Source organism: Castor canadensis, chromosome X (assembly GCF_047511655.1).
Source record: "Castor canadensis chromosome X, mCasCan1.hap1v2, whole genome shotgun sequence".
Taxonomy (NCBI): domain Eukaryota; kingdom Metazoa; phylum Chordata; class Mammalia; order Rodentia; family Castoridae; genus Castor; species Castor canadensis.
Genome location: NC_133405.1, coordinates 31,159,080 through 31,186,068, shown reverse-complemented (window position 1 = coordinate 31,186,068; position 26,989 = coordinate 31,159,080). Strand labels below are relative to the sequence as shown.

Genomic DNA, 26,989 nt, shown 5'->3' with positions numbered 1-26,989 from the left:
CTGGAACATATTAAGAAAAGAAAGTAGTATTAGATTATAAGGCATGGTGACTCACACCCAGCTACTTGGGAGGTAGAGAATGGGAGGATCATGGTTTGAGGCCAGCCCAGGCAAAAAATTACACCTCATTTCAACCAACAAAAAGCTAGACATGGTGGTATGTGCCTATCATCCTAGCTATGCAGAAGTGTAAATAGAGGATCTTGTTACAGGCTGGCAAGATTCTATCTCAAATATAATCAAAGCACAAAGGGTTAAGGGCATGGTTCAGGTGATAGAAGGCCTGACTAGCAAGTTTGAGGCCCCAAGTTCAAACACCAATACCATCAAAAAAAAATCTCGATTCCACATGTGACACAAAAAGTGATATTTGTTCAAATAAGAAAACTTCTGGGGCTCAAGTGGTAGAGCACTTGCCTAGCAGCACGAGGCCCTGAATTCAACTCTTAGTCCTGCCTCCCCCCCACACACCCAAAATTGCTGTAAAGGTTTCCAAAACCTCCAGTTTCTGTATTTACCTCATCACGGGTGGTAAACTAACAGTTTAGGGACTTGCACCTGTCCTCAGACCAGAGAAAAAGATAAAAAGATCCCACATTTATTTGATGATAGTCATGACAAATGCATTCTCCAGTCTAATGCTTCCCCAAATGACCTACCTCAGATGCCTACACAAATGCACTCACTATGTTAACACAAGGTGTTAATAAAGGAAACAGTGCGAGATGGCCTGGCTTTGTTTTCTTTCATGACGGGTAACTAATTATGACAACATCTATTTATTAAACCATTTAGTTGAAGTGCTGCTTTTGTTGTGTATTAATTTTTTAACCATATTTAGACTTTGTTTTAGGATAATTTTATTACACTGATCTATTGTTTGTTCTTGTTGTTTTGTTTGGCAGTACTGGGGATTGAACTCTGGGCCTCCCGCTTGCCAGGTAGGAACTCTACCACTTGAGTCATACCTCCCGCACCTATTGTTTGTTCTTGTGCATATGCCATGTTGTCTTGATTGCAGTGATTTTATAGTACTTTTAATACCTGGTAAAATACACTTGCAGCTAATATCACAAAGGACAAAATTTCCCATAATGTATGAAGAATTATAATCAATAAGAAAATGAGAAACAATATAGTAGAATAATGGGCAAAGGATATGAACATACAGTTCACAAAACTGTAAATATGAATGGCCTTTAAACCTATGAAAACATACAAAAACTCCCTCCTTATTAGAAAAACGCAAAATAAGACCACCCTAAAATGCCCTTTTCACCTTGCATAGAACTAAAATTCAACAAGACACCTTTTGAATCTTTTTTTTATATTGCTTTATGCTTGCTAGGCAGGCCCTTTACCATTTGAGTCACGCCTCCGGCCCCCTTTTGAGTCTTACTGTGCAGGAGAAACAGGGACTTTTATACTTGGTGGGTGTATAAACTGTTACAACTCTTAAGGAGAACAATTTGGTAAAATGTATCAAAATTTAAAATGTGTATACCATTTGATCCAGAAATCCTTAGTCTAAAAACTTTTCCTACATATATATTTAGGAATATACAAAATGTATGTACAGTGTTCTTTAGTGAACATTATTTGAAACAAGATTTTGCTCATCAACAGGGGACTGGTTAAACAAATAATGTGACAATCTGGTAAATTCACAAAACAAAATACTATGTGGATATAAAAAGAACAAGAAGTAAGCTCTTGCTAAAAAAAATTATTTATGTTGCCAATAACCAGCTAGAAGTAGTAATGGAAAAATATTTCATCCACAGCACTGACAAAAATTTTAAATGTCCAAGAATGAATGGAACAGAAGATGTACAGGATTTATATGAACACTATAACTTTTATGTTGGAAAACATAAAACAAAATGGTAACAAATTAAAAGACATAAAATACTAATTTTTCCTTAAATAACAAATATAACGAAATTCAAACAGAAATCTGTAAAAAATCTAATTGGCCGACAAAATAATTTTGTTATAATTATAAAAACTAAAATATTTATACTTTTGAATGAATATAATCCTATTGCTCAAGCTCAACTACCAAACAGCATGGAGTGACAAACTCTCTTTGACCCCTCCCCCCAGCCCTCAGTTATCTTCCACATAGGTTACCAGTTTCTCCAGTATACTTTCAGAAATACTGGATCATGGGCTGGCAGAGTGGCTCAAGTGGTAGAGTGCCTGCTTAGCAAGAGCGAGATCTTCAATTCAAACCCAGTACCATCGAAAAAAAAAAAGTGCTAGTATAATGTGCACTTTTTTTTGCATACTGCTTTATTTGACAATACAATTTATTTATTTATTTATTTGTTTATTTATTTATTTATTATTTTTTATTCTGGCTGTGCTGGGGTTTGAACTAAGGGCCTCACACTTGCTAGGCAGGTGCTCTACCACTTGAGCCACACCTCCTGCCCTTTTTTGCTTTAGTTATTTTTCAGGCAGGGTCTCACTTTGCCCAGGTCTGACCTCAGTCTACAATCTTCCTACCTGGCTTGTTTGGTTGACGTGGGGTCTCACTAACTTTTTGTGTGGGCTGGCCTTGAACCTCAATTCTCCAAGACTCTGTCTCTGGATTATAGGCATGCACCATTATGTCCAGCCCAACAATATAATGTTGAGATGTACAGAAAAAGCTTACTTTTTTTGGCAGTAATGGGATTTGAACTCAGGCCCTCATGCTTGCCAGTCATTCCACCAGTCCTTTTTTGTGTTGGGTTTTTTTGCAATAACATCTCAAAAAGTACTTGCCCAAACTGGTTTCAAACTGCAAGTCTCCTGATCTGTGCCTCCCAAGTAGCTAGGATTACAGGCGTGATCCAGTAGCATCTGACCTGTATCAGTTTTTAATGTGTTTTGAGGTGGGTTTTGCTATGTAGCTCAGGCTGGCCTGGAACTTGCAATCCTCCCAGCTCAGCTTCCTAAGTGCTGGGATTACAGATGTGTACTACTGCAGTCAGATGTGTAGTACTGCAGTAGTACAGATGTGTACTACAGCAGTTAGGTTTTTCTTAGGGGAGAGGGGCAGTACTGGGGTTTGAACTCAGGGCCTACACCTTGAACTAGGGCCCTTTTTGATGATGGATTTTTTTTGAGATAGGGTCTTGCGAACTATTTGCCTCAGCTGGCTTCAAACCTCCGCCTGATCTCTGCCTACTGAGTAGCTAGGATTACAGGAGTGAGCCACTGGCTCCCAGCATGTCTTAGTTTTAGTAAAAGCTAAACACTAGACAGAAGAAGCATAAATAGGATTAAAGAGTATTTTTTCCTTACATAGTCATCTGTCCAGACCAGACTAGTTGTATGCCCTTGCTTCAATGACCCATATTCTTTTCATCTTATTGTCCTGCCATTTACTTGGGTGTCATACCCACCTGCAGGTTGAAGCTGTGGTACAATTGGGCCTATGTTCCAGCCAGTGAGGAGCAGGATGGGGAAAGGGTCTAGGACAAGTAGTATCATTTTAATCCATTGAGGGGAACTCTGAATTTATCAATTCTGGGCATAGTACACTGGTATCAACAAAGTCACATGGATGCACTTAGCTTCAAGAGAAGCCTGGACATGTAATCTTTCAGCTGAGTTAAAGCTGTCTTTCTAAGGAAGAGGGGGAGAGCAGTTTGGGGAAATAAGTAACAGTCTGCTACATACATATACTTCATTTTCTTGTCTCACTGGATTAATTAGAACAACCAAAACAATGTTGAATGACAGTTTTGACAGCATCCTTTCCTCATTCTTGATTTTAATGAAAATCACGTTTTCATGATTTAGTATCACATTTGTTGTTGAGTTTTGTTAAGGAATTTTATCATATTTCATAGTTTATTTTTAATGTTTTACTTTGAAGGTGTGGAGAATGGCTGCTGAAGTTTTAAATAACTTCCCAGTTTTTATTGACATAATAATATAGAGATCTCCTTTAATTGCTTCATATTGTAAATTATATTGATAGATTTCCTTATGTTGAATCATTTTTGCATTTCCAAAATAAACTCTACTTGGTCAGGACAGGTACTAGTCCCTAAACTGTTATTTACCAGCCATGAAGAGGTAAATACAGAAACAGAGATCTTGGAAACATTTATAGCAATTTTGGATGAGGGGGTCACGAATGGGGTTTGAATTCAGGGCCTCCTGCTGCTAGGCAGGTGCTCTACCATTTCAGTCACTCCGTCAACCCCCTTTACAGCAATTTCACATGATAATTACATTCAAACAGTAATCAGTGGACTTATTAATAAACTGTGTTCATTTGTAATTACTCTCTTTATATGTTAAATTTGTTCTTACTATATTTAATGAAATTTAATTTTATTTCTGATGATTCTAAATTTTAAAATTTGGAAAAAATAGACAAAAATTGAAAGAAAATTGGACTTACCCCGCTCTAGCACTGACTAAATGACATTGAAATGATTTGTTCTTAAAAAGCTAGCTTGAACTTATTTACACAATCAGCTGAACCTGGTGATTTTCCATTCCCTCCTGTGGTTATTGCTCTCTTCAGGTTTTCTACTTCTTGGGTCAGTTTTGGTACTTTAGAGTTAGCTAGGAAATAATTTTTCTGTATGCTTATTCCCATTTGTTACACACGATGTTCTCTTAAAAGTCTTTAAATACATCTTTTATGTAATCTAATCTACTAATATTTTCTCTCCTTTCTCCCTCCCTTCCTCCCTTTCGTAACCCCCTACCTTAGTCGGCCCGCCGGGAGTTTAATTTAGTCTTTTCAAAAACACCAGTTTGGCAGGGCGTGGTGGTGCACGTTGTAAACCCAGCACGGGAGTTGGAAAGATTTCAGGGATCAGCCTGGGCTACACAGTTTTTTGGGCTACTTTGTAGCCTGGGCTACAAAGTTTTTTATCTGAAAAACAAAACCCACCAGTTGAGGGGGGTAGGGGGGCTCAGGGGAACCCAGCCTGGGCGGGAGCTGAGCTGGCACCAAGTCCCGGCTTTGGGGTCACTCAGAGCTGAAGGAACCCGGCAGCGCGGGAGCCGGTGAACTCAGCCAGGGGAAGTAGAAGTCCGGGGACCGGAAGTACGGTTTTCAGGCTGCAGCGACCCTGTCTTCCGGCGTCATCTATCCAGTTGTCATCGCCTCCTTTGTCGCCGCGTCCTTCTCCTCCATCTCCTCCGCCTTCCTTACCCCCTCTTTTCCTACCCACCCCGCCGCGATCATGCGGCACAAAGTGGTACTCAGCCTCGGAATCGCAGCTGAAGGGTGGCGTTCACAAGATCGGTTAAGAAAAAGACTCGCTAGAGCCATTATCACACCCCATACAGCATGTGCTTACAGTAGGGTTTGTTAACTGATGTTTATAGCTTTCCCATTATGTACCGTTATTTCCTACTGGTTGGAACGCTGAAAGAGTCAAAGAACAGTAAACATCTAGTACAGCACCATCGAATATGAGCCGGGCGCCGGTGGTTCATGCCTGTAATCCTAGCTACTCAGGAGGTGGAAATCAGGAGGATCGCGGTTCCAAGCCAGCCCAGGCAAATAGTTCGTGAGACCCTATCTCGAAAAACCCTTCACAGAAAAGGGCTGACGGAGTGGCTCAAGGTGAAGGCCCTGAGTTCAAACCCCAGTACCAAAAAAAAAAAAAGAAAAGAAATACAATGTGAGTCACAAATAGAAGCTATATGCATAATTTTTTTTGTCAGTACCTGCGACTTGAACTCAGGGTCTCACACTTGCTAGGCAAGCACTTACCAAGAGTCACTCTGTCATCCCTGCTCTATGATGTAACTTTTTGCCCCAGCTAGCTTCAAACCGCGACCCTCCTGATCTCTGTCTCCCTAGTAGCTAGGATTACAGACGTGAGTCTCTGGCACCCAGATATATGTATAATTTTAAATGCTCTAGTAGCTACATTAAAAAAAGTTAAACAGGCTATAGGTGTAGCTCAATGATAGTGTGTGCTTAAATAGGTGATAAGGGCCTGGGTTCTATCTCCAGAACCAAATATATATTGGAATATATATACATATATATTCGTGGGTTTTTTTCATTCTAAATCTTTTGTGTATTTACACTTCCATCACATTTCCTATCAGATCAGCTGCATTTCAGGTGCTCAATAATGTCCACTATATTTCGCAGTACAAGTTCTTCTCTTCTTGCCATTGAGGTCAAAGGTTCTGAACAATTACTCTGCTGAATATCCAGGAGAGATTTATAAATCTATTGGCTATCTAGAATCTAATCTAGATAAAGCATGTAAGAGTACTACAGAACAAATACCCATGTCTCAATGGGTATTATTAAATGCAGTTATGGAACTCCAGAACAGTTAGGAGCTTTTCCTGTGTGATTAATACCCAGTCAAGCCAGTATTGAAACTGGCAGGAAGGCCCAGTGAGTTGGGCAGCTGCAACACTCTTAGGCTACTGAAGTTTTGAATCCTCAGAAATGCCACTATGTATCCTCATACTACGTCCATGGGCCCACCCTGCCTGCCCCTTCCAAAATACTGTTTCTGATATGGGGGGACACAGTAACCTCAAACTAATAAAATGTTCTCTTATTTTCTAGAGGTCAGTGCTCCTTTTAAAATTTCAGTTCATTAAAATGTCTACCTTGTTTAGGGCAGTAGAAAGAAACCCTTGACAAGTTTCTATTTTAGTCCCTCAAGCTTTACCTTTCACTGATCCCTGTTTATATTTTCTTTTGGAGATTACACAGTTTGCATGTTTTAATTTTTCCTTTTTTAGTGGTAAAAGCACTTAACTGGAGTGCGGGGGGGAGGTGTCCCAAACAATGTATACACGTGTGACTAAATGTAAAAATGATAAAATAAAAAAATATTTTTAAAAAAGCATTTAACTACAGTGGGTTATTACAAAGTGCTGGAGTTGAATGCTATCAGGGAGGTTCTGTATTCTACAACTCTCCATAGGCCATGACTCCTCCAATTTTTACATCCGTATCACTTACATGGGTCCTAGATACATTTGTGATTCCTGTTTTAAAGCTGTGTGTTTTCTTCTAAAGAGAACCCATAAGTTAGCTCATAGGTTTGGACATAACATACCCACCTTTTTGTTACTTCCTGAAAATTTATAATATCTGCTTTGATTTTTCTCTTCGGTATAAGACTATTTAGGAAAATGTTTCTTAGTTTCCAAGTAACAGAGATATTTAGTTACTTAGGTTTAAATACAAATAGACATATATATGGTTATACATTAAACTTGTTGGTTATAGTATTCACATCATCCATTCTCTAGTTTATGTTTGTCTAATTGATCACTTACATTCTGAAAGAGGTGTATTGTAATCTCCCATTAGGGTAGTGAGGTTTTTTTTTTTGTCAAAATCTTCTTGTATTTCTAAGAGGTTTTGTTTTAAATATTAAGCTGCTCTAATAATTTCGTACAGTACATAAAGGTTTATGAGTCATCTCTTCACCAAGGATTTAACCATTTATGCCCCCTTTTATCTTGCATAATGATTTTGATTTTGAATTCCACTTTTTTCTAATTAAAAGTGGTTTAAGCAACACACATTTTTGATCTCACAGTTTCAGTGTTTCAGGAATCTGGGCATAGCCTAACTTTGTCTGTTACTTCAGAATCTCTCATAAGATTTCAACCAAGGTGTGCACTTGGGGGCTTTCACCAGTTGTAATTAAGGTCTCACTTAAGGCTCATCCGGGACAGGATGCACTTCCAACCTCACATGGTTGTTGGCAGGATTTGGTTCCTTGCCAGGTGATACTCTATAACAGAGTAATCACACAGAAAAAGCCAGGGAGAGAATGTGAGCACAACACAGAAGCCAGTCTTTTGTAACATAACTATGCAAGTGACATCCCCTCACTTTTGGCATAGTCCATTTGCTTTAACAAATGGACTATGCCAACACACATACACAGCACACATACACAAGCGGAGGGATTTACACAAGGGAGTGAACATCAGAAGGTGGGGAGTCATTGGGAGCCCCTGTAGAAGCAGCCTACACAGCTGAGTATAGGATTTTTAGCTAACAATTCTTTTCTCCCAACATTCTGTAGTTGGTATTCCACTATTTTACAGCTTTTGTGCTCTGGATGAGAAATCTAATCTTAATTTGCTTTCCTTTATATGTGTATCAGCCAGACTCCAATCAGAAAAATATAAACTACTCTTGAGCATTTAAAATAGAATAGGCTGAGTATGGTGGTACACGACTGTAATCCCAGCCATTGGGAGGTGGAGGCAGGAGGATCAAGTTCAAAGCCAGTCTGAGTTACATAGTAAATCCCAGTCCAACCTGATCTATATAGTGAGACTTTGTCTCAAAAAAATAAAAAATAAGGGGGAGGTGATATAAAGGAGAATGATGGAGGGGGTGAATTCAAGTATGATATATTTGATATATTGTAACAACTTTTGTGGATGCCACAATGTACCCCAACCCAGCACAACAATAAAAAAAGAAAAAACCCAAAAAGAAATATGTAAATAAATACTAAAAATAAAATAACATAGAGAGAGTACAATAATTCAGGGAACAGATTAAAGAAATAATGGAAGAATCAATAAGCCAAACAGGGGACAGTGAGGGGCATCCTAGGCAGTTAGCAATATCTGGAAGTTACTACTAACCCCTAGGCTGGAAGGTCAAAAAAAGAAAATGGTGCTACTGGAGTCCAAAAGTCAAGGTTATCCAGTGGAAGCCTATCTGGCAGGATTTGGGGTTACAGAGGAGCTGCAACCACTACCCAGAGACATTTAGGCAGAGAGAAAGGTGAAAAATACCTTGCCTTCTCCCTGTCCCCTGCTGCCAACCTTCCACCAGGGCCTCCTATTGACCAAAACCAGCTGGAAGCCAAATGTTCCAGAATAGAATGTGTTCTTTCTGTTTGGAAGCTTTTAAGAACTTCTCTTTATCCTTGCAATTCAAAGATTTTTACAAGGATAGGGTTTGATGTATGTCTTTTTGCATTATCTATCATTCATGAGACTCAGTGAACACTTTTTTGGAGTAGTGGGGGTTGCTTCAGGACACTTGAGTCACCACACCCCAAGTCCCTTGTTTTTAGTTTGTTTCTCAGATGGAGTTTCACACTAACTTTGCCAGGGTAGGCTTGAGCCCCGATCTCCCTACCCCCACCTCCCAAGCAGCTGGTATTACAGGCATGAGCCACTACACCTGGTTATCAGTGAACACATTCAATTTGCAAACCCAGGTCCTTTCTCAACTCAGGGAAAATTTCTTCTATTATTTGTATATTTCTTCCCTTCCTTATGTTCTGGACTCCATTATTTTCATGACAAACTTCCTGGATATGCTCTCTGAGTCTCTTAATCCTCATTATCTCTCTTTATATTTTGAAAGATATTTGTTTCTACTTGATCTTCTGAACTATTGACTTGATTCTGAACATTATTAAGACAGCCTCTTTTACAGCTTATGTATTGTATTGAATTTTTAAATTCTAAACTTATGTTTTCTAGTTCTACAATGTCTTTTTGTGCTCTAATAGCACATCTTTGAAAGCTCTCTTTATTTTTGATAGACATGTATATGACACATGATATGCAGCATGCTCTGTTCTAAACATTTTGCAAGTAGTAACTTGTTCAATTATTTAATAATTCTCTCTGACTCATACCATAGTTCTACATCAATGGAAGCCACCTTTCATGTTGTGTGAGTTAGTTTTTTTTTTCTAGTTAATAAATTTTCATGAGTCATTTCCTTTTATCTGCTCATGATTTTAACTTCTCAGCAGGTAGGTCAGATTTTTAGGGTCTCCTGAGCAGTGATAAACCAGAGTATGTGGAAAACTAAGCAAGTTTTGCTCTTATGGGCCAAAAGTAAACTAAACTACATGAAGAGCCATTATACTTTTGCTGAAACACAGGGAGGAAGTCTCTTTGCCCTAAGTTTCCCAGAATATAAGTGGCAATCTCTTCCAACCATAGTGGCTGAAAGCAACTCAGGCCAGCAATACAGTTTTTCTTGATGAACCTGAGTAGTAGTCCTAATAGTCATGTGAATCAGACAGGCCCCCTAGGACCTCAGGAAATCTGCAGGGAGGTCCAAGCGCTACAGAACATGCTTTATAAAGCAGAACATCCTCCAAGAACCACAGAAACACCATCTTTGCCCCAGGTTTTAAGACATATGCCTTGTGCTCTACTATTGTCCCTTGGCCCTCCTCTGGCACTAGCAATCATATATATAGTCTTGGATAACTCAATGCAGAAGTTCAGAGCAAAGATTGCCTATTCAAAGTGTCTTATACTGGACAGGAATTGTCATGTGCTGGCATCATTGCCATGCACAGTCATTGGCCAGACATTACTTGGCTCTGCATTCCATTCCCAGTAGACGATCCTAAAAGAAATGTGGCCTTAGATGCAACTTCCAAGCTCCATTGCCTTACCTACCCTGGCTGTGTTACTTTCAAGCAGGATTCAGGAAAAAGAGTGTGTCAGTGACATTTGCTCAAGTTACAATCTTCTGTAAATTTAAAGATAAAATATCCTTTTCTTCTTACTTTCTATATTACAGAAGCACTGCATCAGTGCTAATTTCAAAGAGAAGAATGAAGGAAAATAGGAACAGCATTACATTAGTAGTTTTCTGACATTGGAAATGATATCATTTTAATGGTAGGCAGAATTCCTTGAAGCAACAGTGGCAAAATAAAAGCTTAGGACCAAGCAGGTAAGTACATGAAGAAACAGCCAGGAGTAAGTGTATAAGCATTCATGGAGTGAGGGCTGAGGATTGAGGTGAACTCCGGGAGGCAGGCTATTCAGCTGCAGCATACATTGCAATGGAGAAATGCAGTCTGAACCAGAGCCTACATCTTAACCACAACGCTGTGCAACTAATGTTTAGAGTTGGATCTCTACCAGTACCACCATTCATCATATAGTAAAAAAGCTACAGTAAGACATGGGATGATACCACCACTTTCTTGACTACTCCAGAAAACCCTGCTGAGATCCCTACTCATAGCAGCAGAATAGGCCCATAACAACTTTCACCATATCAAGCAAAAGCAACTGTTTAAACCAAGGTCATCATCAAGGAGCGAATCTCTGATATAATTATGACCTATATTCATATCAACATTTAACACTCCAGGAGAAAGAATTAGCTAGGGCTAGGGGCATGGCACAAGTGGTAGAGTGCCTGTCTGCCTATCAAGTGTAAAATCCTGAATTCAAACCCCAATACCACCAAGAGAGAAGGAGGGAAAGAAAAAGAGAGAGAGCGAGAGAGAGAGAGAGAGAGAGAGGAAAATTAGCTGAGAAGAAGGTCTGAAGACCCATAATACCAAATGAAAACTGTGGCCATAATTCTTCCCAGGAAGCTACACACTATAGCCTCTCCCCAAAGCAGGACCTTTATAGATACTACCAGTCAGCCTCAATGATCCTAAAGCCCATGTCCATAACACTACTAAGCATGTCATGAGACAGCCTTTGCTCAGATGAGAGCCCATATGTGTCACATAGTTCAGTACACCAGCAAGCAGACAGCCCTAGATCATATAAGGTTTAACTTACACAAAAATTCAAGTGCATGAGAAGTTAGCCCAGGTATTGTTAGAACTGACTGACATCCCTTACCATCACTGAACAGTCACCAACACTGAGAAATCCAGTGTCCAGAAGTGGACCTGTACCCATATCACCTCTCAGCCCTTAATCAGACAAATGTCTTCATCCATTCCATTTACTTAGAGACCCAAGAGGCAGACTTTACCCAGAACAGGGTCTAAGTATGCTCCATTCCTTGCCACACAGGCCTCACACCATAGTCATCCTACCATGAAGCATGTCACCATTTCACACACCAGGGGGCAGGACCTGATCAAGGTATGACCTATTCAGCATATCACTAAATAGCCCTTTCCAGGAGAGCTCACAGAATACATTAAAACAAATTAGTAGAAATTAAAATATTGGTTCAAAGGATGGTTTGATTGACAAAGAGTAATTTCAGACACTTGTATTCAATCTGGCAAGCATGGAGGAGTACTGTTAGGATCTCCTGTTAAGAAAGAATTTTCCAGCCAAGTATGGTAATGCTTGTAAACTCAGCACTCAGGAGATTGCGGCAGGAAGATCTTGAGTTTGAGGACATCCTGGTCCTCAGAATAAAGTCCTGTCTCAAAGAGAGAGAAAAAGAGATGGAGTGAGAGAGGGAGAGGGAGAGATTTGTCATTTCACTGTAAATAATGAAGGTAGCTGACAGCCTCAAGTTGCAGTGTCTTCAGGATCTGCAGTATTTTATTTTATTTGTATTTTTTGTTTTGGTAGTACTGGGGTTTGAACACCCAGGACTTCATGCTTGCTAGGAAGGCACTCTACCACTTGAGCCACTCAGCCAGCCCATACTGCAGCATTTTAACTGGGCATCCTCCAGCCAATGACCAAGCATGACAGAGGTATTAGAATCTTTCCTTTTTTTTTGCCCAAAATGTAACTCCCCTAACAGTCAACCTTTGCTTTGGAACTCACCATTAGGTTGGCTAAAACATTGCTAGATATGTATTGTATTTTAGGCAATCTCTGCACAATTTTACTGTCTATCCCCTTGTTTTCACATTGCCCTCATCCCTATTCCTGTTTCTTAGGCCTTCAGACTTAGAGTGAATTACGCTATTGGCCTCCCTGGGCCTCCTGCTTGCAGACAGCAGATCATGGTACTTCTCAGCCTCCATAGTCACATGAGATAATTCCCATAATAAATAAATCCCCTCTTGTCTATCTATTAATATATATATAATATTTATGTATGTATAAAGCACTATCCTATGGAACTGGATACCCATTTTTTGCTTTGATTTGTTGGTGGTGGGTTTGTCTGTTTTTGAGACAAGTTCTCACTATGCAGTCCAGGCTGGCCTCAAACTTTAGATTCTCCTGCCTCAACCTCCAGACTGCTGAGGTTACAGCTGTGCACTATCCATGTCTGGCTCTGAATATCTATCATGAAATATTGCTACGGGATAGATTCACCAAAGTGTAATTGCTAAGTCAAAAAGTTTGCACTTTTAAAATGTTTATAGGTATTGACAAAATGCCTTCAAACTATTAACAGTGTTAAAAGAGAATCTTTGCCAACTCTGAAAACTGTCAATATTTTAAGTGTTTACCAATCTCATAAGTCAAAGGAAATATTTTGATTCGCATTTCTTTGGCTATTAATAAGGTTGATTGCTTTTCATATGCTTATTAACCATCTATATATTTGAATATCCTTTGTCTATCTTTCTAATGTGTAAAATGTTGGTCATTGATTTGTAAGAATTAGCTTTTGGAATTAAGTAAAATAAGTTTTTGTATCATATGTAGTGCAAATATTTATGTCCAATTTAGCTTTTTATTTGTTATTTATTTATTTATTTTTGGTAATGGGGTTTGAACTCAGGGCCTACACCCTGAGCCACTCCACCAGCCCTTTTTTGTGATGGTTTTTTCAAGATAGGGTCTCATGAACTATTTGCCTTGGGCTGGCTTTGAACCACAATCCTCCTCATCTCTGCCTCCTGAGTAGCTAGGATTACAGATATGGCCACTAGCACTGGCTAGTTTTCTTATTTTTATTTGTTGTATTTAACATTGTGTTGGATTCATTTTTTATTTTTATGTAACTGAATCACCTCATACTGGCTGGGAAGTGAAAAACAGGAAAAGGAAGAGATAGGAGTCCTAATATTTGCTTTATCCTTAATCACTAGCAGAACCCCCAGTAAGTCCCATCTCTTAAAATTTCTACCACTTCCCAATAGCACTGAGATGGGACTAAGCCTTTAACATATGGGCTTTGGTGAGGGGGATTCCAAATGGGTCTTAAACTTCTGTGACAGATTTTTGGCCATGTTGTTTCCATTAAAAAGTATTGATTTTTAAAACTGGTAAGTTAAAACTGCCTTACCAAAAAAATCTAAACGATCCACAAAACATTCTCCTCTCCTTCTGGAGGTTTTATGTTGCATTATTATTATTAACCAGTTTTTTATTGTTACACTTGGAGACCATTCTTTCACCACTGATTATGACCAGAGTGGCAAATATTAGAAATAATATTCACTTATTTTCTGAGCTTCCTGGGCAGTGTTGGTGACCTTGAAAGCTCCAGAAGCCCTCTTGTCTGCTGTTTTTGGTGATATCCTCATATGAGGAACAGCAAATGACCCAGAGAATGTTAGCCAAAGAAGCTGTCAGCATACATGGACATGCCTAAACCATTTCAATGATGTTAGCCTAACCAGATTTCAAGAATTTGGGGCAAAACCAAGTGTGGTGGTACAAGCCTGTAATCACAGCACCCCAGGAGGCTAAAGCCAGAGAAGCCCTTAAGCTCAGGAGTTTGGGGTCAGCCTGGAAAAAATAGCCAATTCTTTTTCAAAACAAGGAAGAAGAAGAAAAAAAAAAAGAATTTAGGGCCATCTTCCAGCTTCTTACCAGAATGCCAATCTTTTCTTTCAGCTCAACGAACTTACAAGCAATGTGAGCCATGTGAAATTCCAGTATAAAGACACAACCAGCACTGATTTGGCCTGGATGGTTCACAAAAATCACCTGATAAATGAAGCCAGCTATTTCCATTGGTGGGTCATTTTTGTTGTCACAAGCAATGCTGCCATAATGAATATCTTTGATGGACGAAGTCCACATGGTCTACAGGAAGAGCTGCACTCAAACTTCATGATGCTCTTCAATAGCCTTTATTTCAGTTGTGATATTGACTGGAGCAAAGGTGACTGCCATGCTGGGTTTAAGAACACCTGTCTCCAAGCCAGGCATGGTCATGCATAACTGTAATCCCAGCACTTGGGTGGCTGAGGCAAGATGATTGTAAGTTCAAGATCAGCCTTGAACATAGGGCTACATAGTGAGACCCTATCTCAAAAAAGCAAACAAACAAAATAAAACAAAAAAAACCCATCAGTCTCCATTTGGCCCACAAAGACAGTACCAATAGCAACAGTTTTGTAGATATCCTGGAAGGATGGGTGCAAGGGCCTGGCAGTTGGGTGAATTGGTGGTATGATACAACCCAGAGCTTCAAACAGAGTGATTCCACTGGCATCGCCATCTTTACAGGTGACTTTCCATTTCTTGAGTCAAGGCATGTTAGCACTTGGCTGTAGCATGTTGTTCCCATTCCAATCAGAAACTGGCATAAATACTACTGTGTCATGGTTGTAGCCAATTTTCTTAATATAGGTGCTGACTTCCTTAACTATTTTCTCATATCTTCTGGCTATTGGATTTCTTAGTGGTATCCACTTTGTTAACACCAACAATTAGTTGTTTCACACTCAGTGTAAAGGCCAGATAGGCACACTTTCATGTTTGCCCATTCTGATCGATCTTGGAGATACCAGCTTAAAATTCATCAATACCAGCAGCAACATCAGGACAGCACAGTCAGCCCAGATGTGTCTATAATTAGGTTTCTGATAAAGTTTCTGTCTGGGGATCGATGTTAGTCGCATGATACTTGCTGGTCTCCAGTTTCCACAGGGAGATGTCAATGGTGACCCCACTCACACTGGGCTTTCCATTGATCCAAGACCCACACATACCTGAAAGAGCCTTTTTCCCATCATAGCAGCGTCTGTCTCAAAATTTTTCAATCGTTCTTTTGCCAATCCTACCACATTTGTAGATCACATGGTCAGTAGTGGTAAACTTACCTGATCTACATGCTCAATGGCAGATATTAATATGAATCTTTTCCTCTCCCATTTTGGTTTTGATTCAGCTATGATTTTCGTGACACTTGTGTTCTGGTGGCAAGCCCATTGCAAAAAAGCAACAATTTCTTCATTAATAATAGTATTTGTGAGGCACTTATAATGTGTAAGGTACTGTTTAAAATGCTGAACATACAATAATAAATAAAGTCTTTGTTTTCATGGAGCTTACAATCTAGCAAAGGAATTGGACAATGTTTTTTTTAAAAAAAAAAACATAAGACTGTGATATAGTTCAGTGGCAGAGCGCTTGCCTTGCCCTGGCCCTGCCCTGGTTTTGGTCCCCAACACTACAAAAATAATAAAGATATGACAATTGGTGACAAGTACTACAAAGAAAATAAAGCTGGGTAATGTGTGAAGAGTAAAAAGCTAAGAATACTACTTAATATAAGATGTCAGGGAAGACTCTTCTGATAGGTGAAACTTAAGCAAAAACTTAAAAGGAAGTAAATGAACTGGACATGCAAATATCAGGGTAAAGAGTATTATAGGCAGTAAGTAGAAAGCCCCAAGGCTTTTGCAAGTTTGGACCATTTGAGGAATAGCAAGGAACATAGTGTGACTGAAGTATATATGATAAGATCTGAGTGGTAACCAGGGACCAGGTTATGTAAGTCTTTGTTGGTCATGTGAAAGATTTTGAATTTTATTCTGAGTTGGTTTAAAAGCTACTGGGAGGTTTTAAACAAAGAAGTGGTATGTGGCCTGGTGCCTGTGGCTTATACCTATAATCCTAGCCACCCAGGAGGATCGTGGTTCAAAGCCAGCCTTAGGCAAATACTTAGCAAGACCCTCTCTCAAAAAAACCCATCACAAAAAGGGCTGGTGGAGTGGCTCAAGGTGTAGGCCCTGAGTTCAAATCTCACTACCACAAAAAATAGATAAAAATAAAGTAAACAAAAAAACAAAGAGGTGGCATGTCTGATTTAAAAATTTTTTTGAAATATCACTGTCTCTTCTCTGAGGAGAACAGGTGTGGTTAGAACACAAAGATGTGAGCCACAGCTTCTTCTATACAAATGTGTTTGCCAAAATACAGACATTCTTCAGTTAGAGGGACAGATATCTAAATGAATTAATGACCTGAAGTCACCAAGAAAGTAAACCCTAGTCTGTCTCTGCTTCTGTTTCTCTCTCTCTCTCTTTCTCTCTCCTCTCTTTCTTACACACATGGATTCTACTGTAGCTGTGGTCCAGGGATCATTTACCAAGCCCAGGAAACAACTGAAAGGAAAACAGTGGGTGGACACTGGGAGCTGATGAGAACAGTTGGGGCTGAGTATCAGCCAAAAGGGGGTCTCCTAGTATAACATACACCCTTTTCTGGAGAGGAAATTCAGAAAACTTCACTCTGGAAGGTAGGAAACAAAAACTGCTGAAGTTTTTGCTTCCAGACCTTCAGCTGAGCCTTGACTGAGGTGAGCTTTGGGAGAGCCAAGAAATCCAGAGTTATTGGAATAGCATGCTTTTATCCTAAGGGCCATTTGAGCATTCCACAGCAGCATCAAAGAAGCTAAACTACTCATTTAGTAGTGACAATTTAAACTATTCCTTGCTTTGGGCTCGAAAACTAGATGGCTACAACATAGATATAAGGATAAGCTAGAAGCAAATCAGCCTTCATGAACTCTATAGCTCAGATTTGTCACTTGGATGGCCCTGAAAATATCAACATCCAAACTTGGATTAAGGTAAACGCATATGGCAGTGCCCACAGGCACCTGTAGAGGAGTAAATAAATTCTTTCTAGGGAGAGATATTACTCTAGTCCACAAATATTTTTTTTCTGGTGCTGAATATCAAACCCAGAGCCTCATGCATGCTAGGCAAGCACTCTACCACTTGAGCCTCCCCCCTCAGCCCACAGGCCTCAAGTTACTTCCATAAATTATTCTTTAAATATGATGTCCAATACATAGTTGAAAACAACCAGACACAGTGAGGACAACACAGAATAAGCAAAACCCAACAGAAATGACAAACAATATGAACAAATTCATTAGGATACCAAGCACTGATAAAAGTCCTATTTATACATTCCTCAACAGGGTTGGTAGCACTCACCTGAGGTCCCAGCTACTCAGGAAGATTGAGGCAGGAGGATGACTTGAGCCCAGGAGTTTGAGTGCAGCCTGGACAACATGGTGAGAGTCCATCTTAAAAAAATTATATATATATAAAATCAGAAGGAACTAGGAAAAATACAGTAGTACAAGAGATTTGAAAGAAACCAACCAACTATAAATTATAGGAGCAAAACATATAAACAAAATTAATATCTTAGTAGATGGGTTTCATAGTAGATTAGACACAGCTGAAAACAGAATCAATTAATCTGAAGAGAAACCAAAAAGGAAACTGTTCAAATGAATCTGATTTCTCAACTGCAAACCAAAAAGCCAGAAAATAATAGAAGATCTTTAAGTTATGAAAAGAAAGTTAACTGTGAACTTAGTTATGCCAATTCTATATGGGTAAAAATATCTTTCAAAATTGAAGTAACATGTGTGAAACAGAAAAAACAATGAGGCAGCTTTATTCATAATTGCCAAACTTTGAAGGAAATATATTAAAAAAAAACTTGGGCTGGGAGTATGGTTTAAGTGGTAGAGCGCCTACTTAGCAAGTGGGAGGCCCTGAGTTCAAACTGCAGTGTCGCCAAAAAAAAATTGGACACAACTATAAGGCGAAATAGAAAAATCAATCAACCAATCATACTGGATAATTTTAACATACCCTCTCAGTAACAGATTAAACAAACAGATGAAGAATTTAGTAAGCATATAAAGTATGTGAACAACACAGTTAACAATCTATTGGCCATATTTATTTATAACACTGTACCAAACAACTTCAGAATACATATTCTTTTTTTTTTCCAGTACTGGGGATTGAACCCAGAGCCTCATGCTATCCAATCTACCACTTGAGTAATGTCCTTTTTTTAAATTTTGTTTTCACCCTGACTACCCTCAAACTTGTGGTACTTCTGTCTCCACCTCCTGAGTAGCTGGGATTACAGGTATGAATCACCATGCCCAGCTAGACTATATATCCTCTTCTAGTATTCATGGAACATTTATAAATCTCATAAACAAACCTCAACAAATTTCAAAGCACTGAAATCATGCAGATTACACTCTACAGATCATGTTCTCAGATCTCAGGGAAATTGTGCTAGAAATCAGTAACAAAAACATTAGTAGGAAATGCTCATAAATTTTGAATTAAAACATATTTCTATGTAACTACATTAAACTGCTAATATAATGGAAATTAGAAAATATATCAAACTGATATCAAAAGCACTAATGAGTACCCTGTAGGCTGAGACAAGAAGATCCCAAGTTTGAGGCCACCCTGGGCTATGTAGTGAGACCCTGCTTCAAAAAATAAATCAATCAACACAAAGCCCAGAGTGGTGGCATGCACCTGTAGTCCCAGTTACTCAGGATGCTGAGGCAGGAGGATCCCTAGACACCAGGAGTTTGAGGCCATCCTGGACAACATAGCAAGACTGTGTCTCTCTCAAGAGAGGGAGGAAGAAAGGAAGGAAGGAAGAAAGGAAGGGAAGAAGGAAGGAAGGAAGGAAGGAAGAAATACAGTAAATTATTATGATTAGAGAGTTTAGCAAGGTTGTTAGATATAAAATTAGCATTCCAAAATAAATTATAAAAATATAGGGGTAAATCTTTGCGACCTTGGTTTAGGCAATAGTTTCTTAGATGTAGCATCAAAAGCACCAGTGAGGGCCAGTCATGGTGGTTTATGGCTGTAATCCCAAGTACTTGGGAGACAAAGATCAGGAGGATATCGGTTCTAGGTCAGCCTGGGAAAAAAGTTCATGAGACTCTGCCAACAAACAAATCAGGTATGGTGGTTCATACCTGCAATCCCATCTATAAGGGAGGCCCATATAGGATGATTGAAGTCCAAGGCCAGTCCAAGCAAAAAGCACAAGACCCTATTTGAAAAATAATGAAAGCAAAAAGGACTGGAGATGTGGCTCAAGGGGTAGAAGGCATATCTAGCCAGTTCGAGGCACTAAATTCAAACCCCCCAGTATTGACAAATAAAAATGAAAAGAAACAGCACAAGTGTCAAATAAAAAATAAATCCGGCTTCATAAATGTCTAAAATTTAGTGAGACATAATTCACCATTAAGAAAGTGGAAACAGGATGTGAGGGCGATCTGGCTGCGACATCTGTCACCCCATTGATCGCCAGGGTTGATTCGGCTGATCTGGCTGGCTAGGCGGGTGTCCCCTTCCTCCCTCACCGCTCCATGTGCGTCCCTCCCGAAGCTGCGCGCTCGGTCGAAGAGGAGGACCATCCCCGATAGAGGAGGACCGTTCTTTGGTCAAGGGTATACGAGTAGCTGCGCTCCCCTGCTAGAACCTCCAAACAAGCTCTCAAGAAAGTGGAAACAGACTGGAGGTGTGACTTAAGTCATAGAGTGCCTGCTTTCCAAGTGAAGAGCCCTGAGTTCAAATCCCAGTCCTACCCAAAAAAAAGAGTGATATTTTTGCTGGCAGAGTGGCTCAGGTGGTAGAGTACCTGCCTAGCAAGCATGAGGCCCTGAGTTCAAACCCCAGTGTTGCCAAAAAAAAAGAAAGAAAGTGGAAACACAGTCAACTTGTGATTCCAGCACTTGGGAAACTGAGGCAGGAGGGTAAAGAGTTCAGGGTCAGCATGGGCCACATAGTAAGACCTTAGCAAAGGAGATATACAAAATGGTCAATAAGGACGTGAAAAGATGTTTAACTATCACTAATCATTAAGGAAATGAAAAATAAAAACCACAGTAAGATACCACTTCACACCTACTAGGATGGCAATAACAATAAAAAACAAACAAGTGTTGAAGATGTGAAGACATGGGTGTTCTTGTATACTCATGGTAGGGATGTAAAATGGCAGAACTACTTTGAAAAATATTTTAGCTATTCATCAAAATGCTAAACATCAAGTTCCAATAAAACTCAGCAATTCCACTCCTAGGTATATACCAAAGAGAAATGAAAATGTATGTTTACACAAGAACCTGTAACCAAATCTTTTTGTTTGTTTTTCCTTTTTTGGTATGGGGGATCAAATCAGGGGCTCATGCATGCTACACAAATGTTCTACCACTGAGCTACATTCCAGGCTTGTACTCAAATCTTGACAGCAGCATTATTCATAATTCCAATATGGGGCCCTGTGTTCAGTCTCCAATGCCAAAAGCCCAATTGATAGACAAAAAGTGGACAGAACCCACATGTCCATTAACTGATGAAACAATAAGGAAAATGTGATATATTCATATAATGGAATATTATTTGGCTGTAAAAATGAATAAAACATTTGATACATACTACAACATGGATAAACCATGGAAAAATTATACTAAGTGAAAGAAACCATTCACAAAAGATTACGAAAAGACCACACACACGATTCCATTTATATAAAATGTCAGGCAGGAACTGTGAGGAAGAGAAGGGACTTCTGCAGGGTATTGGCAGTAATAAAACATGCTAACACCATGTAGACTTCACATTTGAAAGAAGAAAGTCCCACCCTTACCAAGTAAATACTAAGACTATGTTTTAGACCTACTTGATTAGAGCACTGCCAGCATCAAAATGAAGGGAACTAAAAATTACAGAGGACAAGAAGCATCAATCTTGTGAAGTCAAGAAGAGAGGGAGAAGTATCCAAAGAAGGAAATGCATCACAGAGTCAGAAGATCTAATGACCCCTCCCTCACCAAAGCACCATTTTGTTAAAAATTGCACTTTATTATATCAACAGAAGAGGGTGCCCTTGAACCAATAAAACCAAATAAGGCATCCTAATCCCTTTCTTCCCACAGCATCAGATGTTACAGCTGAACCAGGAAAATATAGGATACTTTATAATGATTAGAAAAGGGAACCGGAAACAGGGCTGGGACAGAAGTGGTAGAGCACCTGCCTAGCAAGTGTGAAGCCCTGAGTTCAAACCCCAGTACTGCCAAAAAAAAAAAAAGAAGAAGAGGAAGCAGCCAGGCATAGGTTGTACACACCTGTAATCCCAGCTACTTGAGAGGTTAAGGTGGAATGCTTGCAAGTTTGAGGCCAGCCTGAACTACATAGTGAGACTCTGCTCAAAATGAAATTTTTGAAAGGTTGGGATGTAGCTCAGAGGTGCATCTACTTGCTTAGCATCTCAAGGCTCTGAGTTCAATCCCCAGCACTGAAAAAAAATAGTAAAAGATAGAAAGAATGGGGCTGGAGGTGTGGCTCAAATGGTACAACACCTGCCTTGCAAGCATAGAGCCCTGAGTTTGAACCCTAGTACTGCCAGAAAAAAAGTAAAGATAGAAAGAATGGGAAAGAAAAAGAGCTAAGAGAATTAAAACGAAAGCAGGAATAAGGAAGAAAAGAAGGGTATAGCATATCTGAAGTCTCTTAAGAAAAAGAAAAGGCAAGTGATGGAACAGAACTAATATTTAAAGTTACAATTGAAACAAAATATTCTGGAAATAAAAGAACACATAATTTTACATATTTGAAGATCCCATGATGTACTTGAAAACACTTGTAACCAAGAAAAATGTAAATAAACCTTCTAGTTTCACTTGCTTTCAGTAGACTCTAAAGGTTGCTAATTTTGAGGCGCCATTCATTAAAAGTAGAGATGTGTATGTGGCTGGCTATTAAAGAAGGGGTGATGGCCCCCAAGCAAGAATGCTGCAGACTAGGTACAAGCAAGGACTTCCTCTGTAGAACTGCAGCAGCCCAACAGCTAAGAAAAAGGGTGGACAAATGGGACTATATGAAATTAAAAAGTTTCTGCACAACAAAAGAAATGGTCTCTAAACTGAAGAGACCACCCACAGGGTAGGAGAAAACATTTGCCAGCTATACATCAGACAAAGGACTGAATATACAAGGAATATACAGAGAACTCAAAAAACTAAACTCTCCCAATAAAGAAATGGGCAACTAAATCTAAATAGAACTTTTTCAAAAGAAGAAATTCAAATGGCAAAAAATACACATAAAAATGCTTACCATCCCTGGCCATAAAGAAAATGCAAATCAAAACCACACTAAGATTCTACCTTACCCCTGTTAGAATAGCCATCATCAAAAACAACACCACCACCAGGCGTTGGTGAGGATGTGGGGGAAAAGGAACCCTCGTATACTGCTGGTGGAAATGCAAGCTGGTGCAATCACTTTGGAAAACAATATGGAGGCTTCTTAAAAATCTAAACATAGACCTGCCATATGATCCAGCAATCCCACTCCTGGGGATATACCCAAAGGAATGTGACACAGGTTACTCCAAGGGCACCTGCACAACCATGTTTATTGCAGCACTATTCACAATAGCCAAGTTATGGAAACAGCCAATATGCCCCACTACCAATGAATGGATTAAGAAAATGTGGTATTTATATACAATAGAATTTTATTCAGCCACAAAGAAGAATGAAATTTTGTCATTCGCAAGTAAATGGATGGAACTGGAGAACAACATCTTAAGCAAAGTTAGCCAGGCTCAGAAGACCAAAAATCACATGTTCTCCTTCATATGTGGATTATAGAACTAAAACAAATGCAGTAATATTATTGGACATGTGTCACACACTAAGGGGAGAATGCACACAGGAGGACTAGGGAAAGGGAAGGAAACCTAAAACTTGAATGTGGTTGATGTGCTCACTGCAGAGGAATGAATGAAGTAATCTTAAACTGGCAGAGGCCACTACAGGAAGGGAAGTAGGAAGTAGTGAAGAGGTCGGTAGAGATGAACCAATGTGGGTTGTAATACACATGTGCATGGAAGCAATGCTAGAAATCTCTCTGTATAGCTATCTTTATCTCAAACTAGCAAAAATACTGTGTCTTTCTTATTATCGCTTATGTTTTCTCTTTAACAAAATTGGAGAACAAGAGGCCGGAACATGTTCTGCTCAGAAGTGGAGGGGGGGGGGGCGGCAAGGTGGCCCAAACTATGTATACACATGTGAATAAATGTCAAAATGATAAAATAAAAAAAGAAATATTAGATACCTTGAAAAAAAAAGAATGCTGCAGATGCACATTGACTGTGTTCCTAGCACTAGGCTGACATCACTTGGTTCATGCTGCTTCACTTGATGTGAATACAGTGAATCTTAATCTTTGTGGTGTGGCCAAATGTGGATCATCTCAAATCCTTGAGCACTCAGTCACTGTGTACAATAGAGAACTGGTTGAATTAAATTTGTGCTATTACACATTATTAATAAGTTTCAATATTTTTCAAAATAAAAGAGTCTCTACTTTTGGAGGTCGCACAACTGAGCAATATATTATTTTTCCCATTAGTTTTACTGTAGATAATACCTCTGATGCATGGGTTATCATGATAACATAATGGTTGCCTAGGTTACTTTTTAGCGACTTCAAGGCCACTTTGAGAGCACCTTGTCTTCACTCTGTCCGGCAGATTTCTGATATATGACTAAAACAATAAAAAAGCTGAGCATCTCTGCCTTTGCTATCTTAACCTTTGGCTCAAACTATTTCTGCTCAGCTCTGTATGTAGACATGTTAGCCATTTTAAAAATGTTTCAAAGCCAGGTGCCAGTAGCTCACACCTGTAATCCTAGCTACTCAGGAGGCAGAGATCAGGAGGATTGTAGTTCGAAGCCAGCCTGGGCAAATAGTTTTTGAGACCCGATCTGGAAAAAACCTCCACAACAAAAGGGCTGGTGGAATGGCTCAAAGTGTAGGCCTTGAGTTCAAACCCCAGTACCACAAAAAAAATGTTTCATACACAACAATATTACAAGGTTGATTTGACATAAACTTACTGAATGCCTCTTCTTCCCTTCAAGGCTGAAGATACCAAGATAAGAATAATTAAGACAACATCCCATTCCAGGCCATTGGAGCTGCACCTGGAGGTCTCTAGTTATTAATTCTTTCCTGTCCATTGTCTCCATGCTCCTCCTTTCCCACCCTATAAAGTCCTTTCACATACCCAAGTTCATTAAGATGAGCTTTGTTGGTGACAGCCTCCCCTCTTTTTGATTTGCTTGCTTTCCAAATAAATCATTTTCCTTTCCCCCAAAAACTTGTCCTTGGGGCATTGGGCCTTTTTGAGTAGTGACTAACAAATGTAACAAACTTGGACTCAGTAACACATTGGCAGTCAACCCTTGAGACAAAGCCTTAGTCAAACAGACATTGATGATAAAATCCCAGCTACTTGGGAAGCTGAGGCAGGAGGATCACAAGTTCAAGACCAGTCTAACTTGTTTCACAAAGTGAAACTCCCATCTCAAAAAAGAGAAGAAAAAAATTTACATCTACAGACAAAAGAGAAAAAAAGATGGTATCAAATTACTTGTTAGAACTATAGAAAGTAAGATAACATTGGAGAAACATTTAAAAGAAACTCAAAGAAAAAAAGTGAGCCCAAAATTTCCATTTTATACTTTCAATCTTAAGAAATTTTGTGCTTAATAGCTCTTTCTGAAGATTCTGCTAGGAATGAATTTTCATCCAACTAGGAGATGATTGGAAACCTGGCAAAACAATGGATATTGAGAATTGAATACATTTCATTGGAAGTCTAAGACTAAATAAAACAAATGTAATTTAAGAGTTGAAGAATGTAGAGAACATAGACACTAAATACAGTTGGAGATGGGAGCAAAGAAATGTAGAATAAACTCAATGATTGCTGCATAGATCAAAGATGGGAGTCAAAAGATATCTTTTAAAGCAGCAAATCACAGATCTAGGAAGATATCTCAGTGGTATAGTGCATGTGTGGGGCCCTTGGTTTGGTCTCCAGCACCATAAAAAAGCCCATCCCCCAAACCAAAAAACTAGCCAACCAAATAGTAGAAACCTAGGTAAGGAAAGTATGGACTAAGAGCAAAGACTCTTAACTATTCTAGTGTACCTCAAGCCCCCTTGTGTTCTAATATGAAATGTTAAATTAATAAAATGTTAATTAAATGTTCTAATATTAAATATTTCATGTATCATATAGAATCCATGTTAGACCTCCCCCAATCTCTCTCCCTCCCTCCCTCCCCACCACCCCCTCCCCCTCACAAACACACCGCCATCAGTACAGGTCATTCATTACATAATACCTCTTGATTCTATGTTTTGTAATCTGATGTCAACACTCTCATATTCTCAGCCCACACAAAAATACTTTACCTTCCTGCTGGGCCAGCTGCCCCACTTCTAGCCACGGAATCCTGTTCCTCTTCAGCTTGCTAAAGGGCTTCCAAGGCAGCTTTATTTACCCAGATTACACAATGTCTTTGTCTGCAGGGGCAGCATCCCTGCCTTCAGTCAGAGACAGACATTGAAAGATTTCTCTCTGCTCCAGTAGATTGTTGAATTTTAATGATTTTTAAAATTCTAAATCATAACAGTTTGCTTTAGTGTTTTATTCAGTTGCTTGCTGTTCAAGCCATATGACAGCACACAGGAGGTAGTTCAGAAAATACAGTATAAAAGATGATGCTGACTTTTGTGTGAGATGTATTTATTCTTATCATGTTAAGGCAATGTCTGTCCCTGTTTTTTTGTTGCTGGTGTTGTTTTTGTGTGGGACTGGGGCTTGAACTAAGGGCTTCACACTTGCAAAGCAGGCACTCCTCCACTTGAGACACACCTCCAGTTTATTTTGCTCTGCTTATTTTGGAGATGGGGGTCTCCAAAACTATTTGCCCAGGCTGGCCTCAAACTGCAATTCTCCCAATCTCAGCCTCCTAAGTAGCTAGGATTACAGGTGTGAGCCACCGGCTCCCAGCTATCTGTCCCTGTTTTACTAAGGTTTTAAAAAGTAGTATCATAAATAAACATTGAATTCTTTCAGATGCCTTTTTGCCTAAATATTACGATGACCATATGGTTTTCTACCATTTATCTATTAATTCAATAAATATTATAGGGGTGGAGTGTAGCTCAGTGGGAGAGCACATGCTTAGCATGCAAGAGGCTCTGGGTTTGATCCCTAGCACCAAAAAAAAAATTACATGAATATATTTCATCATACTGCACCACCATTCACATTTATCCAATTAATTCTCTATGGTTAATAAATTATTGCATTCTCTTTGTTAAGTATCTTTTTAGAGTTTTTTTAGCAATATTTTGAGGTCATATTCCATTAAATTTGTTTTAAATAGTCCTTTTTTCTTCTTTTTCACTTTCTTATTAGTACATATTAATTGTACAAAGGGGTTTCATTG

The 26,989-nt window shown here is 39.2% G+C and overlaps 1 non-coding gene and 1 pseudogene across 1 annotated transcript; one reads left to right on the top strand and one right to left on the bottom strand.

The window, feature by feature from the left end:
- Nucleotides 1-14,220: 14,220 nt before the first annotated feature.
- LOC109701251 (putative elongation factor 1-alpha-like 3) lies at nt 14,221-15,735 on the bottom strand (annotated as a pseudogene).
- Nucleotides 15,736-20,277: 4,542 nt separating this feature from the next.
- On the top strand, nt 20,278-20,350 carry Trnaa-agc (transfer RNA alanine (anticodon AGC)). Its single transcript has one exon. It is a non-coding gene; the product is annotated as a tRNA-Ala (tRNA).
- Nucleotides 20,351-26,989: the final 6,639 nt, after the last annotated feature.